Source organism: Canis lupus, chromosome 28 (assembly GCF_048164855.1).
Source record: "Canis lupus baileyi chromosome 28, mCanLup2.hap1, whole genome shotgun sequence".
In the NCBI taxonomy this organism is placed as follows: Eukaryota; Metazoa; Chordata; class Mammalia; order Carnivora; family Canidae; genus Canis; species Canis lupus.
In genome coordinates, this window is record NC_132865.1 from 31,045,121 (window position 1) to 31,061,461 (window position 16,341).

Consider the following 16,341-nt stretch of genomic DNA (forward strand, 5'->3'; position numbering starts at 1 on the left):
ATTCCTGCGTTATCTGTGGCTGAACACTAGGGCTGGGCTCCCTCTCCCTGGCCCCTGGCTTTCTACTGAAGAGGTGAGTTTTCTTCTTAATCTGCCCTGAATGCTGCTCCACCCTCTGCTGAAAGCATCATCACTTTCGTCTGCCATGAGCCACTTCAGTGAGAATCCTTCATACTTGGCTGTCTTCAGGAGAGCCTATCCAGATCTCAGAAATTAAGAGTTGAACAAAAAGCAGATGATTCACTCCACCCCCCAGTGCTTGAAACTAGGCAGACGTGCCCACACACAACAGTTGGGCTGGCTCTCAAAAGCAAGCCATGCATGCTACTGGTTGAAGTAGCTGTATATTTTAAACAACATCCACTATTAAATATTGTTTAATAATATTTAAATAATGTATTTCTTCCCTCTCTTCCAAAGCCTGCTCACGCTCACTTTCTTAAGTCTTCCGGACTCAACTCTTAGCCTCATATTCGGGATATATAACTCTGTCCCCTGGCAACCCTTGGGGTCCCTTCTTGACAGTTTGAGCTGTGGGTCTACTATGGTTTTCCAGTTTGCCCCTACTCCGACCTTGGGACCCTCCTCCCCACAGGAATCTCTGAGCTCACTTTAGCCTTACAACTCAAGAGACTCTGACCACCTTCAGGCCAGGCCAGCCTTTACAAAGGGAGGGAATACACAAATGGGGGAGAAATTTCTTTACCTTCTTGGTCTCTACATTTTTGAGTGTCTTTATTCCCTAAGCGACTGGGTCATCTGGAAAGTTGGAAAACAGTACATTCCTCAGAAACAGTGGAAAGCCTTCTGCAACTTTGCATCTTGAGAGTCATGACTCTGAAAGATCAATCTGGGATGGGAAATGAGTGTCTTGAAAAAACAGTGCTGTCAGTATTTGGGTTTCAGTTTCTCCCCTACAATGGCCAACAAAACTGGGCTGTCCTTTTGAAAAGGGGGGAGTATGTCACGTATTGGACATAACTCTTTACTTTTTTCGTTCTTCCTTCTCCCATTCCCTCTTCAATTTGCTTTCTCTTTTGTCTTTTTATTTTACTTTTTAAAGTAAGCTCTACCCAATGTGGGGCTCAAACCCACAACCCTGAGATCAAGAGTCACATGCTCTGTTGACTGAGCCAGCCAGGTCCCCCTGCTTTCTCTTTTAAAGGATATTTACTGACTTCTTATTATGTGTTGAGTGCTATGCTCTGTGCTAGAAATATAGTAGTATGCACACTGTTCTGTCTTCATAATGCTTAAAATCTAGTGGGAGGAGAGTCAATGAATCATGTAATATAATTGTGGAAAGTGTGGAATGTATAGGGTGCCATCAGAGCACAGAGAAAGAAAATCCAACCAGGACATGGGAGGGTCAGGAAAGACCTTCAGGACTTTAAAATTGAGATCTGAATGGAAAATAGGATTAACCAAGAAAATTTGCATTTGGGGAGATAGTGATGAATGGGAAGTAAACAGAATTCAGGTGGCAAATGTCTAACACATATCAGCTGTCTTCCTTCTGTTAGGATCCAGTTAGGATGGATTTCGATGCCCATCCCACATTCTGCAGAAGCTCAAAGTCTACCACAAGATCTTTGAGGCTTGTTCTTGGGTTTGTGCCTGCTTTCCCTGAAAAGCTCTGTCCTTTTCTTAATTGCTACAAAAATCTAGCCAAAGATGGAAAAAATAGAGAATTAAAAATACTAATTGATAGGACTCCAATGAATTGATATGCATTGAACATAAAAGTCCATGAATTTAATATAAATTGAAAATAAAAATTACAGGGGCACCTGGGTGGCTCAGTGGTTAAGCATCTGCCTTTGGCTTGGGTCGTGATCCCGGGGTCTTGGGATCGAGTTCTGCATCAGGCTGCCTGCAGGAAGCCTGCTTCTCTGTCTGTGTCTCTGCCTCTCTCTCTGTATCTCCCATGAATAATAATAATAATAATAATAATAATAATAATAATAATAAAATAAATTTTTCTTAAAAAGAAAGAAAATAAAAATTCTATTTATAATTTTTTAACCTTGCTATGACACTATTTGGAATTTATTATTCCAAAAACTGATAAAGAAAAAGAGTGAATTGTTTTCTTACATTTACATGGATCTCAGAGGGATCCCTGGGTGGCGCAGCGGTTTGGCGCCTGCCTTTGGCACAGGGCGCGATCCTGGAGACCCGGGATCGAATCCCACGTCGGGCTCCCGGTGTATGGAGCCTGCTTCCCCCTCTGCCTGTGTCTCTGCCTCTCTCTCTCTCTCTCTCTCTTTCTCTGTGACTATCATAAATAAATTAAAAAAAAAAAATTAAAAAAAAAATAAAATAAAAATTACATGGATCTCAGAATAAGCATATGGTTGAGGGAGAACTTTCTATGGAAGGACTCTAGCTAATCAGTGTGGCAAAACGATATAATTTTAAAAGCATTGCTTTGTGACCACTAATGAATCTAGGCACTGGTCATCAATGCTCTTATCACTATCCTGTGTACAGTTGCTTGGAAACTACACAGGATAGATTAGACTGATATCACCTGAACCAACTGATCAACCTTCACTTCTTTAAAAGTAGAAATTAGACATTAATTAATTGCTTTTCAAGAGATGAAAGAGGAAGTACATAGTATTACCTACGGAATATCCTTAGGGGAAAAAGAGAAAGAAAAGGAAAGGAAAGTAGAAAAATAAAACATTTAATCTAAATCTGATTAAATCTTTAGATACGGCTAGCGTTTACAGGAGATTCAGAAAGCAGAGGAACATGTTAGCTGATACTACATGCACAGAATGCAATCACCCGAATCCAGAAAATGATGAATTCTATGGGTTTCTCCAACAAATTTTAAATAGCAATAAAAGTAGAAGTAACAAAAAGAGTGGGGAAACTGTGATGGGTAAAAAGAGATAGGAAAGACATCAACTGAATGCAATATGCACATCTTTTTTTGGATCCTGATTTGAATGAACCAAGTGTATGAAAAAAGTTTTGAGATGTTTAGGGAAAATTGAATTCAAATGGAATATTAAATGGTATTAAGGCATTAATGTTTATTTTGTTATTTGAGATAATGATATTGTGGTTCACATTTTAAAAAGTCTTTGTCTCTTCCGTGTTGTTGGTGTCACATTCTGGAGTTTTAAGAGGTAAAGCAACATAATGTCTGTGTTTGCCTTAAAATAAACGATTTGGCAAATTAAAAAAAATGGTAGGGGAATTTGATGAAATGGAAAATGTGATCATTATGGAAGCTGGGAAATAGTACATGTGGATTCATGATATTATTCTTTCTTTTAAGAAGCATGATGATGGGATCCCTGGGTGGCTCAGTGGTTTAGAGCCTGCCTTTGGCCCAGGGCATGATCCTGGAGTCCTGGGATCGAGTCCCGCATCGGGCTTCCTGCATGGAGCCTGCTTCTCCCTCTGCCTGTGTCTCTGCCTTTCACTCTCTCCCTGTCTCTCATGAGTGAATAAATAAAAAAATCTTAAAAAAAAAAAGAAGCATGATGATGATGGGACATCTGTGTGGCTTAGTGGTTGACCATCTGCCTTTGGCTCAGGGCATGATCCTGGGGTCCTGGGATCGAGTCCCACATTGGGCTCCCCTCAGGAAGTCTGATTCTCCCTCTGCCTATGTCTCTGCCTCTCTCCCTGTGTCTCTGTGTCTCTCGTGAATAAACAAAATCTTTTTTAAAAAATAGAGAGAGGCTGGGAAGGAAAGAGGGAGAGGGAGAGAATCTTAAGCAGATTCCACACCCAGCTGAGCCTGACACAGGGTTCAATCTCATGATCCTGAGATAAACACCTGAGCTGAAACCAAGAGTCAGATGCTTAACCCACTGAGCCACCCAGGTGTCCCTTATCTTATTTTTAGAACTCTTATTATTCGTTTTTATCAGTGTATGAGACAATGTTTGTTTTAGGTTACTTACATGTTTCTTCATTTCTTTACTTGTGATTTCTTTTTTACTTTTAATTTATTTTGCTTTCAATTTCCTTTTTTCCTGAATTTATCTGTTATTAAAGTTTTCTTTAATGATCTAGTAATGGTAAGCTTTTTGTCTTCGGGTAAGGGACTGAATATGTCTCCTCCAAATTCATTACTTTGAAGTTCTAAGCCCCCAAAGTGATAGTGTTTGAAGGTTTAGGATTAGGTTTAGATGAGATCAGGAGGGTGGGAGCCCTCATGATGGATTAGTATCCTTACAAGAAGAGAGAGCAGAACTCTATCCATCCACAGTGTATGAACACAGGCAGAAGGCGGCCTTCTGCATGTTAGGAAGAAGGCTCTCACCAGGAAATGAACTGGCTGGTACCCTGATCTTGGACTTCCAGCCTCCAGACTGTGAGAAAGAAATGTCTGTTGTTTAAACCACCGGTCTGGGGTATTTTGTGACAGCAACCAGAGCTAAGACACTCACTCTCATATTCCAAAAATGTCTTTACCTACACCCTAATCTTTGAATAAAAATTGTGTATATATGTGGATTTTGTCTCAGCCTTTGGCAGCTAGTTTTCAACAGTCTTTTATCTTCTGTTATTACTTTTTTTAAAAAAGAATTATTTATTTATTCATGAGAGACACAGGGAGAGAGAGAGAGAGACAGAGACACAGGCAGAGCGAGAAGCAGGCTCCTTGTAGGAACCCGACATGGGACTTGATCCCGGATCCTGGGATCACGACCTGAGTCGAAGGCAGATCCCCAACCGCTGAGCCACTCAGGCGTCCCTGATCTTCCGTTATTACTGAAGAGAAATCTGTTGATGCTTCAACTGTTATTCCTTTCTGGGTAACCTGTATTTACTTACTGTTTGCTTTCAAAATTTCTCTCTCTTTTTTTTTTTAAGATTTTATTTATTTTTTTGAGAGGGAGTGTGAGTGAGTGGAGGAGGGTCAGAGGGAGAGGGAGAGAGAGAATCTCAAGCAGACTCCACCCTGAGCTCAGAGCCCAACATGGGGCTCGATTTCACAAGCCTGAGATTATAACCTGAGCTGAAATCAAGAGTCGGAAGCTCAAAATTTCTAATGGGTGTTCTGCGGCTTAACTATTATGTATGTGCCTATGGATTTATTTTTTTATTTTTACTTATCTTGCTTAGTTAGGAATTACATTTTAAAATCTGAATTGTTTTCTCTCATTAATTTTAGACAATTATCAACCATTATCTATTTGAATATTTTTCTCTCCCCCATGTTTTCTACTCCTTTAAAAATTTTCCTACTTCCACTTCTTTGTTACTCTATGCTGCTGCACTGTGGATTTTTTCTCAGAATTTTCCAGAGTATCTGGAAAGAAGGACAGATCTGCTGTTTAACACATTCATTGAGAGTTTGAAAATTCAGTAAGTTTCCATAGTTTCCATTTCTAGAGGTTTTAGTTTTTAAACTTTAAGATCTTTTTTGACTCTTATCTTCTTTTTATGTTTTTAATTTTTTATGTGAGTAAATGTATTACACATACTATACACAAGTATAATGTATGAGGGTGATATGGGAAATGGGGCAAGAAAAGCAGTGTTAGAAGATCAGTAGCAGTGGGGCAGCGGGCAGGTTACAGTATTAAATGAGAGGCTCATGATACATCTCCTTGACTTGGTGAGATTTGATCAAAGATTTAAGAAGCTGAGGGAGTTAGCAAGTAGATAACTGGGAGGCGCATGTCACAGGTCAAGGGAATGGCTTATGCCTTACAAAGGGTATAAGGTAGGAACATGCCTAGCATGATCAAGGAATAGCAAGGAACCTCATGTGCTGGAGTGAAGTGCAGGAATGTGGAGTCAGTCATAGGAGATCAGAAAGGTACAGGAGCACACATCATACAGGCTCTTGTAAGCCATTCTAAGGACTTTGCTTTTACTTCGGCTGACACTGTGACATTGTAGTGTTTTAGGTGTAGAGGTGACATGAACTGACTTACATTTTTAAGGATCACTCTGGATTCTTTACTAATTAATTTTTAAAGATTTTATTTATTTATTTGAGAGAGAGAGAGAGAGACAACAAGTAGTGGGGAGGGACAGAGGGGGAGAGAGAGGGAGAAGCAGACTCTTTGCTGAGCAGGAAGCCCAACATGGGGCTCGATCCCAGGACCCTAGGATTATGACCTGAGCCAGAAGCAGCCACTAAACTGACTGAACCTCCCAGGCGCCCCTGGATTCTAAACTTAAATTAGGCTGTGTGTGTGTATAGTTGGAAGGGGTGCTATGGTAGAAGCAGGAGGACTTGCTGGAGTTAGGGCAGCAAATGAGATATTTTTATGGTGATGGCTCTGCCCAGGGGGTGGCTGTTGAGGAGGTATAAAGAAGTGGGGTTCTGGATATACCTTGAAGACCAATCCAGCAGGTTTTCATGATGAACAGATGTGAGAACAAGAGTGGAACCAAGAATGAAACCAAAGTTTTAGGGCTGAACAACTGGAAGATAGATTTACTATCACTAAAAGGGGTGAAGGATGTGAAGGAGCAGACTTGAAGGAATATGAGAAAAGTTTTGGGGTTTTGATGTTTCTTAGGCATCTAAGTAGAAATTTTGAGTTGGCCGTTGTATATTCGCATCTGGAATTTGGGAGAGCAGTGTGAGTTAGAGATAGAAATTTGGGAGTGATAGGTTCATAGGTGGTTCTTCAAGCCTTGAGACTCAGTGAGATCACCAACAGGGTATCACTAGGAGAGGAGGTGGGCCCCAAAGACGGAGCCTGGGACACACCAATCTAATCCAGCGATGGTCTCCACAAATACAACATACATTACAAGAGGTGGTACTGATTTCTCTATTAGTGGTAGTCTATTATCTATACTGTTTTTAGATTCCTTTTTTGTTTGTGTGTGTGTGTGTGTGTGTGTTTGGTTTTTGTTTTTTATTCACATAGGGCCTGTTCTATGGTGCTCCATGTTGTACGCTTTTTCCTTAGCTTTGGTGTTCCAGAATGCTTGCATTGTGTAAATTCTAGCCCCAGACTCAGGCGTAGACCCATCATTCTAGGTTCTCAGAAAAGGATTTTTTTCCATCAAGTTTTGACCAAGACTGAGTGGTTCCCTTGTCATCTCTGTTAGTGGCAGGTCTTTCTAAACTACTTTTGCTGAGTATGTGCTGTCCTTTGCTTTCTTGTGACTTGGTTCATGCATTTCAATGACTGTTTTGTTTCATGCAGTGTTCAGGCTGTGGCTTTTCTTTTTAAGTGTCATCTTCCATGTTGCCTTGAATACATGCACCATCCCATCTTCTCCTTGGTCACTGCCTCAGTTCAGGCCTTCTCAACTTACTGTCTTACTGTTTTGTGCCCCCCTTGGCTGGTCTCTTTCTGTAGTGTCTCCTATAATCATTAGATAGATTTTTTTGTGATGCAAATCTGAAGATTTCATTCCCTGATCTACATTTTTTTTTTAATGAGTTTCTCTCCCCATAAGGAAAAATCTCAGTGTCTTTGTTAGGAATTGTAGGGAATCTGTGGCTTCATCTCTCACTTAACACCCTCTGTCCATGCTTTGTTTCACCCAACCTAAGTGTTCTGGGGACACACCATGCTCTCTCTCTTACCTTTGCATAGTCTGTACTTTTTTCTTGGAAGGCTCTTCCAGCTTTATCTGCCTAGTTATCACCCAGTGTCCTTCAAGATTGACGGCTGATGGAATCTTTGAAACTCTTCCATAGGAGCCCTGTGTCTTTTCAGAATGAGTTGGAAGGCTTTCCTTTGGGCTCCTACTCCTTTCTCCACATCCCCTGGACACAGAATTATAACTCTTAATCTTTGCACCATGATTAGGGTTTCTCCCCCTGATGGAAACGATCTTCTTATTCACAATGCCTAGCATTGTGTGTTTGTGTGTGTGTGTGGGGACATAATACATACTCAATAAACCTTCACTGAATGATTGAAAACATGGGAAAAAATTTTTAGTGTGAAGGGGGATGGGAATACCCTGTAACTTTATAGAATAAAGACTCCATGTTGATTTCAAAGGATAAGATAAAAAAAAAATACTGGGATTTATTTTATTTTTTTAATTTTATTTATTTATTCATGAGAAAGAGAGAGAGAGAGAGAGAGAGAGGCAGAGACACAGGCAGAGGGAGAAGCAGGCTCCACGCAGGGAGCCTGATGTGGGACTCGATCCCAGGACTTCAGGATCACACCCCGGGCCAAAGGCACTAAACCACTGAGCCACCCAGGGATCCCAATACTGGGATTTAAACATATTTTGAAACACCACATTTTTTTTTCTGTATGTTAATACCTAAATGATACGTAAGTGAAGTGATAATTGTTAAATATTGACAGGGCATTAAAACCACTACAGTTGTTCAAATCTAGTAAGAATAAAAGTCCGTTTAAGGGGGGCCTGGGTGGTTCAGTCGGTTAAGCATCTGACTTGGCTCAGGTCATGATCCTGGAGTCCTGGGATTGAGCCCCTCACTAGGCTCTCTGCTCAGCAGGGAGTCTGCTTCTCCCTCTCTCCACTCATATTCTCTCTCTCACTCATTCTGTCTCTCTCAAATGAATAAAATCTTAAAACAAAACAAAACAAAACAAAACAATGACAACAAAGCCCATTTAACACAGAGGCAGACTTTATAAACCTTAAGACTGGTTATATAAATATAAAGCATAAGAAAATGTTCATGGTGCATTAACAGTGACAAATAATGATGAAATGATGGAATGCATTTGGAGGGCGGTGTGCAAACCTGAGGACACCATGGCTGTCTGACCTGTGTGGCTCCTTACACTTTCACTGACTGCAAGTTCCGTGCGAGCGGGGCCTTTTGATGCTGGGCACACAGCAGGTGCAATACATGTGTTCGTTGAATTGAAATGTTCCTAAGGACACTATAGACATTGGTTTTTTTTTTTTTTTTAGATATTCTTAATAGAAATATGTTTTGACAGTCATGTATGAGCATTAGGGAAGGATCTTGTAAAAAATTATCCTTTCTAATTTTTATGTATTATAAAGGCTACAGCAATAATGTAACATTATTATTACTATTATTATTAATCTAATGACCAAAAATAATCATTTGTGTAGCACTTGTTTTGTACTATACTCTAAATACAGTTTTGTGTGTGCACTTTTTAAAAGATTTTATTTATTTATTCATGAGAGACATACAGAGAGAGGCAGAAATACAGGCAGAGGGAGAAGCAGGCTTCCTGCGGGGAGCCTGATGTGGGATTTGATCCTGGAACCCCAGGATCACGACCTGAGCCAAAGGCAGATGCTCAACCACTGAGCCACCCAGGTGTCCCCTAAATATAAAGTTTTTTTTTTTTTTAAATCTTTTTTTTTAATATATTTTTTTCAATTTTTATTTATTTATGATAGTCACAGAGAGAGAGAGAGAGAGAGAGAGAGAGGCGGAGACACAGGCCAAGGGAGAGGCAGGCTCCATGCACCGGGAGCCCGATGTGGGATTCGATCCCGGGTCTCCAGGATCGCGCCCTGGGCCAAAGGCAGGCGCCAAACCGCTGCGCCACCCAGGGATCCCTAAATATAAAGTTTTAAAAGCATTTTTACTTACGTTAATTCACCTTATTTGTATACCAACTTTACAGGTAGGTATTCTTCTTCCTATTTCACAGACTGGAAAACTGAGGCAGAGACATTAAGTAACATGCCCAATGCCTTGTAGCCGGTAAGTGGTAGAGCTGGGATTTAAGTACATCAGAGGAGCTTTCTTGTTTCCTCTTCTCTCCCAGACTTTGCTCACATATTTTCATAACTGTAGTTGCCACATACTTAAAATCAAATCTTCAGACTTTTGTTTAGCATCTTCTAAACATTTTGTCAAAATATTACACAAATCTAAACATTACAATTTTAAATGACTGTATCACATTCTACTGAGTTGTGCATCATAAACAGCTTGGCTGTTTCTCACTTGTTGAAAATTTAGGTTGTTTTCAGTTTTTTTCTACTACACATAATACTAACCTTATTATGTTGATGTATGTGGCTTTTTTTTCTCCTTTAAATTTTTTCTTTAAGCTAAAAACCTTGAAGTCATACTTGTTGTAAAAGGAGTAAATGATTCTGTTACTCTTGATGTGTAATGAAGTCAAGAAGAGTTGTGTAAATATGAGCTGTTAACAGCAGCATGTAAGAATCTTTCTTCCCAACTTAATTTTTGCTAGGTATTTTTGTTTACTTTTTTTTTTTTTAAGATTTTATTTATTTGAGAAAGAGAGCACACGTGGGGAGGAGGGGAATAGAGGGAGAGGGAGAAGCAGACTCCCTGCTGAGCAGGAAGCCTGATGCAGGTTCCATCCTCAAACCCTGAGATCATGATGTGAGCCAAAGGTGGATGCTTAACCATCCGAGCCACCCAGGCATCCCATATTCCTGCTTACTTTTAAATACATATATAATCAGAAGATCATAGGGGAAGGGAGGGAAAGCTGAATGGGAAGTCATCAGAGAGGTAGAAAAACCATGAAAGATTCTTAACTCTAGGAAACAAACAAAGGGCACCTGGAGGGGAGGTGGCGGGGGATGGGGTAACTGGGTGATGGGTATTAAGGAGGACACGTGATGTGATGAGTACTGGGTATTATATGAAACTGATAAATTATTGAACAGTACATCTGAAACTAATGATGTACTATGTTGGCTAATTGAAATTAAAAAATACATATATAATAGGCTTTCTCTCTTTTCACTTTCACTTATTTATTAGGAAGTTTGAATATATTTTTTTAAGATTTTATTTATTCAAGAGAGAGAGAGACAGAGAGAGAAAGAGCATGAGCAGCAGGGAGGGGCAGAGGCAGAGGGAGAAGCAGATTCTCCGCTGAGCAGGGAGCCCCAAGGTGGGGCTTGATCCCAGGACCCTAAGATCACGACCTGAGCCCAAGGCAGATGCTTAACTGACTGAGCCACCCAGGCGCCCCTGGAAGTTTGAGTATTTTTAAATAATATGTTTCATTTCTCTTTTACTGCCATATTCATTACAAATATTTTTCTAATCTGTTTGCCTTTACAACTTTAATTTTGGTAGTTACCTTTACCAAATTTAAAACTATATGGGTCAGGTGGGTTTGTCTCCAGTGATAATTTCTCCCCTTTCCTAACTTTTAGAATGTCACCTTTCCAAAGCAGGTACTGTGGGTTGTTTATGGCCAGAGTGCTATTTGATTTTTTTTGGCATATGGAGTTTAAATTGCTAAGAAACGATAGAAATCCCAGAGGTGTGTAAGTGAGGGTCTGAAGGAAACATAGTTGGAGTGACACGGAGAACTGTGTGGATTGCTCCATGACTCGTCATGTCTAACCCATGGGTACCATGTGGTACCCATTCACAGTTTGAAGCCCAATGTTACCGAATTTATTTACAGTTCAAAGACTTTGAGTCCTTTCTTGCAGCACGGATCTGGTCCAAGACAATAATTCCTCCAGTTTTTTTTTTTTTAATTCCTCCAGTTTTAGAGGACAACTGCTTTACATTGTGGAGAGTTTGAGGTGAACTGGTGAGTGCATTCAATACTGTTACTTGTCTACTTTGAACAATGGTATGTGGCAGTGTTGGGATATTTTTCAGGAAGGTTGGTTGTGTCAATGCCCGTATGACTCCTAAGTTGGCATTTATCTTCTGTAAATTCTATACTATCTCAGGTCAAGTTCTCAGCTTTGGGGCTTCAAGCATTTAGGATTTTAAGCATACTTGGTATGGATCCAGCTCCCAGGGACAGACTCTCATTTACCCAGGTGACAAGAGACTGATGTATAAATCAAAGTGCCGGTATTATTTTGCATTGAGAACCCTGAGCATCCGTTTGATCGAAATATTTAGGTCAGTATGATGAGCATATTCTCTCTCTTTTGGCAGCTTTCCTTGGGGAGTGAAATTAAAATAGGAAATTTCCTGGTGAAGCAGAGCAAAGAGAGAGAGTTGTCTGACTTAGATAATTAATCACATGGGGTTTCAGCAGCCATATATGTTCAAGTCCATTGATTATAGTGCTGGGCTCTAGGGGCCACTCTGCCCCTTGCTTCAGCAGAGCTTATGTGGGTCCTACCCTCTTCTGGGTCATTGAGGTTACCTATTCAGTGTGTGAGTTTTCAGGCTCAGTCTTTTTCCCGATGGGGTTCAATATAGTGAACTACATTCCTGCTTACCCAATTGCTATCACGCTCCAAGTCGGCCTCCCTGTGGTAATTCCTGGGTCCTCCTCATTGGTGTTTTGGGTGTTTCTGAACACATTTCAGCAGTCTCTTGGAGGAACCGGATGACTAACCTCTTACATTAGGTGTAGACTTGCTGATTTAGCTCTTTGAGGACAAGCTTTTTCCATGTTCTTGGGGATGGCTCCTCAGTATTACCCCCCTATGGCTCTCTACACTGTGCCCTGGAGAATGAGGGCTCTTTGTCATTCTGTCCGACTCCAAATACCTTCAATTTCTGACATTCCTTGTTGGCCCCTCTTGGGAATTTCCTGTCCGGAAAGTTGACCTTCACCTTTCTTGGTAAATGTCAAACCATGCACATTTGGGGCTTGGTTTTCCTTCTTCAAAAATTGCTCAGGAGGGGCCCCAGGGTGGCTCAGTTTGTTAAGCATCTGCCTTTAGCTCAGGTCATGATCCCAGGGTCCTGGGATGGAGCCCTGCGTCAGGGTCCCGGCTCACTGGGGAGCCTGCTTCTCCCTCTCCCTCTCCTGCTGCCCCTGCTTGTGCTCTCTCTCTGTCAAATATATAAATAAAATCTTAAAAAAAAAAAAGTGTTGCACAGGAGGCCTCCTAAGCTGATAGGAAAGGCCCGTACTGACCTGGGGTGCTACTCAAGCCTCCAATTGCTCTATTCGGCTGTGTTTCCAGACTGTCCTCATGCTGTCCCCTCTCCTGTCTCTGCTCTTGGGCCACCCTGGCTATTGTGTTCATTGGGTCCTGGGTCCTGGCCTCATGCCTGGCTCATCAACCCTGAACAAGCTCTGCCAGCTGCTACGTGATTGATGACAGTCAAAGGCATGCTGGCAGTTTGGCCACATCCCAGCACAGTCTTTGTTAAAACCAACAAAATAAAATGTGCCTAGATAGAAAATGTAGTGCTCTTTGGGCTGAAAATTGAAGACTTTTAAAAGTGTATTAAGAAGAATAAATTTCAGAATGTTTCACAATGCTTAACACAATGGTCTGCACTAATAAGCCAACACACAAGAAACCTAAAGAACAGAAGTGATAGTGTTTCATTGTGAAGATACTCAATGTCATGAATTGTGCATAAATCTTATGCCAAAATGATAACACTGTAGTTACGCAAACCCTGGTAAAAAATCAAGAATTTATGAAACTTACCAAATGTCACAGCTATAAAGTTTGTGTTCTAACTGATTCTAGCATTCTGTGGCTGAGAACACAACACCAGCGATGCCAGGCCTTCTAGAACTCACATATTCTTGCTCTTCGTTTGGGGCTCTTTCCACTATAATTGATGACACAGAATCATTTCCTTCAGTGACCAGTACTCCAAAGACAAATGATGTAGTGAATCACAGAACACCCAGTTTCTTTCTTTCTTTTTAAAGATTTTATTTATTCATGAGAGATACACAGAGAGAGGGAGAGACACAGGCAGAGAGAGAAGCAGGCTGCATGCAGGGAGCCTGATGTGGGACTCGATCCCAGGACTCTGGGATCATGCCCTGAGCTGAAGGCAGATGCTCAACCGCTGAGCCACCCAGGCATCCTGTCTTAACTTTTTATTTTTTATTTATTTATTTTTTAAAGATTTTATTTATTTATTCATGAGGGACACAGAGAGAGAGAGAGAGAAAGGCAGAGACACAGGCAGAGGGAGCAGCAGGCTTGGGAGCAGCAGGCTCCATGCAGGGAGCCTGACGTGGGACTCAATCCTGGGTCTCCAAGATCACACCCTGGGTTGAAGGTGGTGCTAAACCGCTGAGCCACCTGGGCTGCCCTGTCTTAACTTTTGAAAAGAAAACGATGAACTTGAAAAACATCAGTTGGGGAAAAAAGTATTTTGAACATAGGTCATAGTGACTCTGACTCCTCTGTTTTGGAAGGATCTCCTTTTCCTAGAATGCAAACACATCCTGTATTTGTACAGGACTCCAAGTACCTAAAGTACTTTCATGTCTGTGACCTCATTACATCCTTAGGATACTTTATGAAATAGTGTATTATTCTCATTTTCATGCATGAAGAAGTTGAGGCTTGTTTTCTGGGACTCTAGTCTCAGGACTTTTCTTCGACAATGTGACCAGCCCAGGAGAAAGGACATCTGTATGTGACTAATAAAAGGCAGGCTTCCCACAGAGGCATACTTTTTTAGCCAACAGTCCCTTTCCATTGGGCTATTATAGCTTATTGATACCAGTTGCAATGATGAGCGCCAGCCAAATGCCTCCTCTGTGTCTGGGAAGGTGTAAGTGTTTTCATGTGTGTGTGCTGGGCATTTGCTTGTTTGTTTGTAAGGCGTGTCCACCTCCTCTCTGCTGTCTGTCTCCAGGAAATATGCTTCCAGGCTTCCCTGTCTTTGACTTCCACCTCTTCTAGAGCAAGGAGAAGCACTGGCAGGGGACTGCAGGCTGGTGAGGGGGAGAGAGGCCAAGACTCTTCTCCCCCTTCCCATCTGCCTTGTGTGCTACCTATCTCTACATCACATCCAGCAGCAGCTATTTGTCCTTGGTGCTGTTAGTTCTCCTGCCTACCACAGTCCCAGCTCCTGCCAACCACCCTGATTCTTGGGCTTCTTACAGCCACCACCTTCATCTAGCCTTCAAGCCGCCAATGTCTAGATAGCTTCTTTTTTATTTTTTTATTTTTTTTATTTATGATAGTCACACAGAGAGAGAGAGACAGAGGCAAAGACATAGGCAGAGGGAGAAGCAGGCTCCATGCACCGGGAGCCCGACATGGGATTTGATCCCGGGTCTCCAGGATCACGCCCCGGGCCAAAGGCAGGCGCTAAACTGCTGCGCCACCCAGGGATCCCTAGATAGCTTCTTTATTCTCTCTGGCTCCCTAGCTCTTCCACCTTCTGTGCAATTCTACATGAATTGAATTCACCTGCCTTGAATTCTACATGAGAGACCTGGAGTTGTTTGGTTTCATGACTGGTCCATGCTGCTGCAACATACTATAGTTAATCTTGACAGGGCTCCTGGGAGGGGGTAATATTACTATCTCCACCTTACAGATGGGGAGACTGAGGCTCAGAGGGCACTAATGATGTGCCAAAGCTCATAGAGTCTGTAAATGAGGCCCTGGGGCTCAATCCAGCAATGTCTAGGAGACGGGTGACACTGACTGAGTGCATCCTGGTGCCAGACCCTGGGGCCTGAGCGAGTCTCAAGAAGCCCTCACAGCAATCTCCCCAAGTACGGATGAGGAAACTCAAACCCAGATGTGTCTGCTCTAAGCCTGTTTTTTTCTGCAACTGCTCCTGCTTCCCCAGAGTCAGTGTGCATGGCAACCACCGCGATAGGGCATTGGTAAGGTGTACATTCCCAGTACGCTCCGCCCTAGATTCTAGCTCAGTAGGTTTGGAAAGGGGTTCGGGATATGCATTTGTGCAACTGCCCTAAGTGACGCTGAAGCAGAAGGCATGAGAACCACATGGGGATCAACACTGCTTAGGCCCTTCTCTCCGCAACACCCTGGGTGGTCCTGCAGGCCTCCCCGCCAGCCTCGGTTTCCTCATCTGTCAAGGGGCAGGGGGACTAGCTAACCTGCAAGGTCATCCCGGGTCTGCCCAGCTGCGTGCTGTGCTGCAGGGGTGCAGGGCTGCTGGGGGGACTGCTGCCCAGCGCCGCCGCGCCCTCCCGGGGTCGGCCCGGGCCCAGAGTCTGGGGTTTCTCATGGACTGCCCGGGCTGGGAGACGCGACAGGAACTCTGCGGCCCGAGAGTAAAGAAAAGCCCTGTTTATTGGTTTGCAGTAAACTGGCCAACCGGTATTTTAAAAAGGAAGTGAATCGTGGGCTGGGGGTTTCAATTCAGGGAAATATTTGAAGAACTCAGTGTTTGCTCTGAGAGGTCATTAAATAGGTTTTGTTCCCACACCCTCTGGAAAAATGATGCTTCATTAAAATGGCAACACGAGGTGTCACGAACCGGTGAAATCGGGCACCCTGAAAAGACACATTCACTCGATGCCACTTAAAATGTAAAAGGAGTGGAAAGAAAACAAATGGACATTTTCTGGAGGCAGCTGAGCGACACAAAACACAGGCATCTTTGTCTCCTCCTTGAAAACTTCCACAATGCGTTCCCCTTTCTTCCTCCTGACTAATCTGGACTTCTGAGAGGTGTTGAGTTTCGGCCAAAGTCCGCGCTGCCTCCATCAAAGGCGGCCGAGGCCGGGTAGGCAGCTCGCACCTACCGAGCCGGCC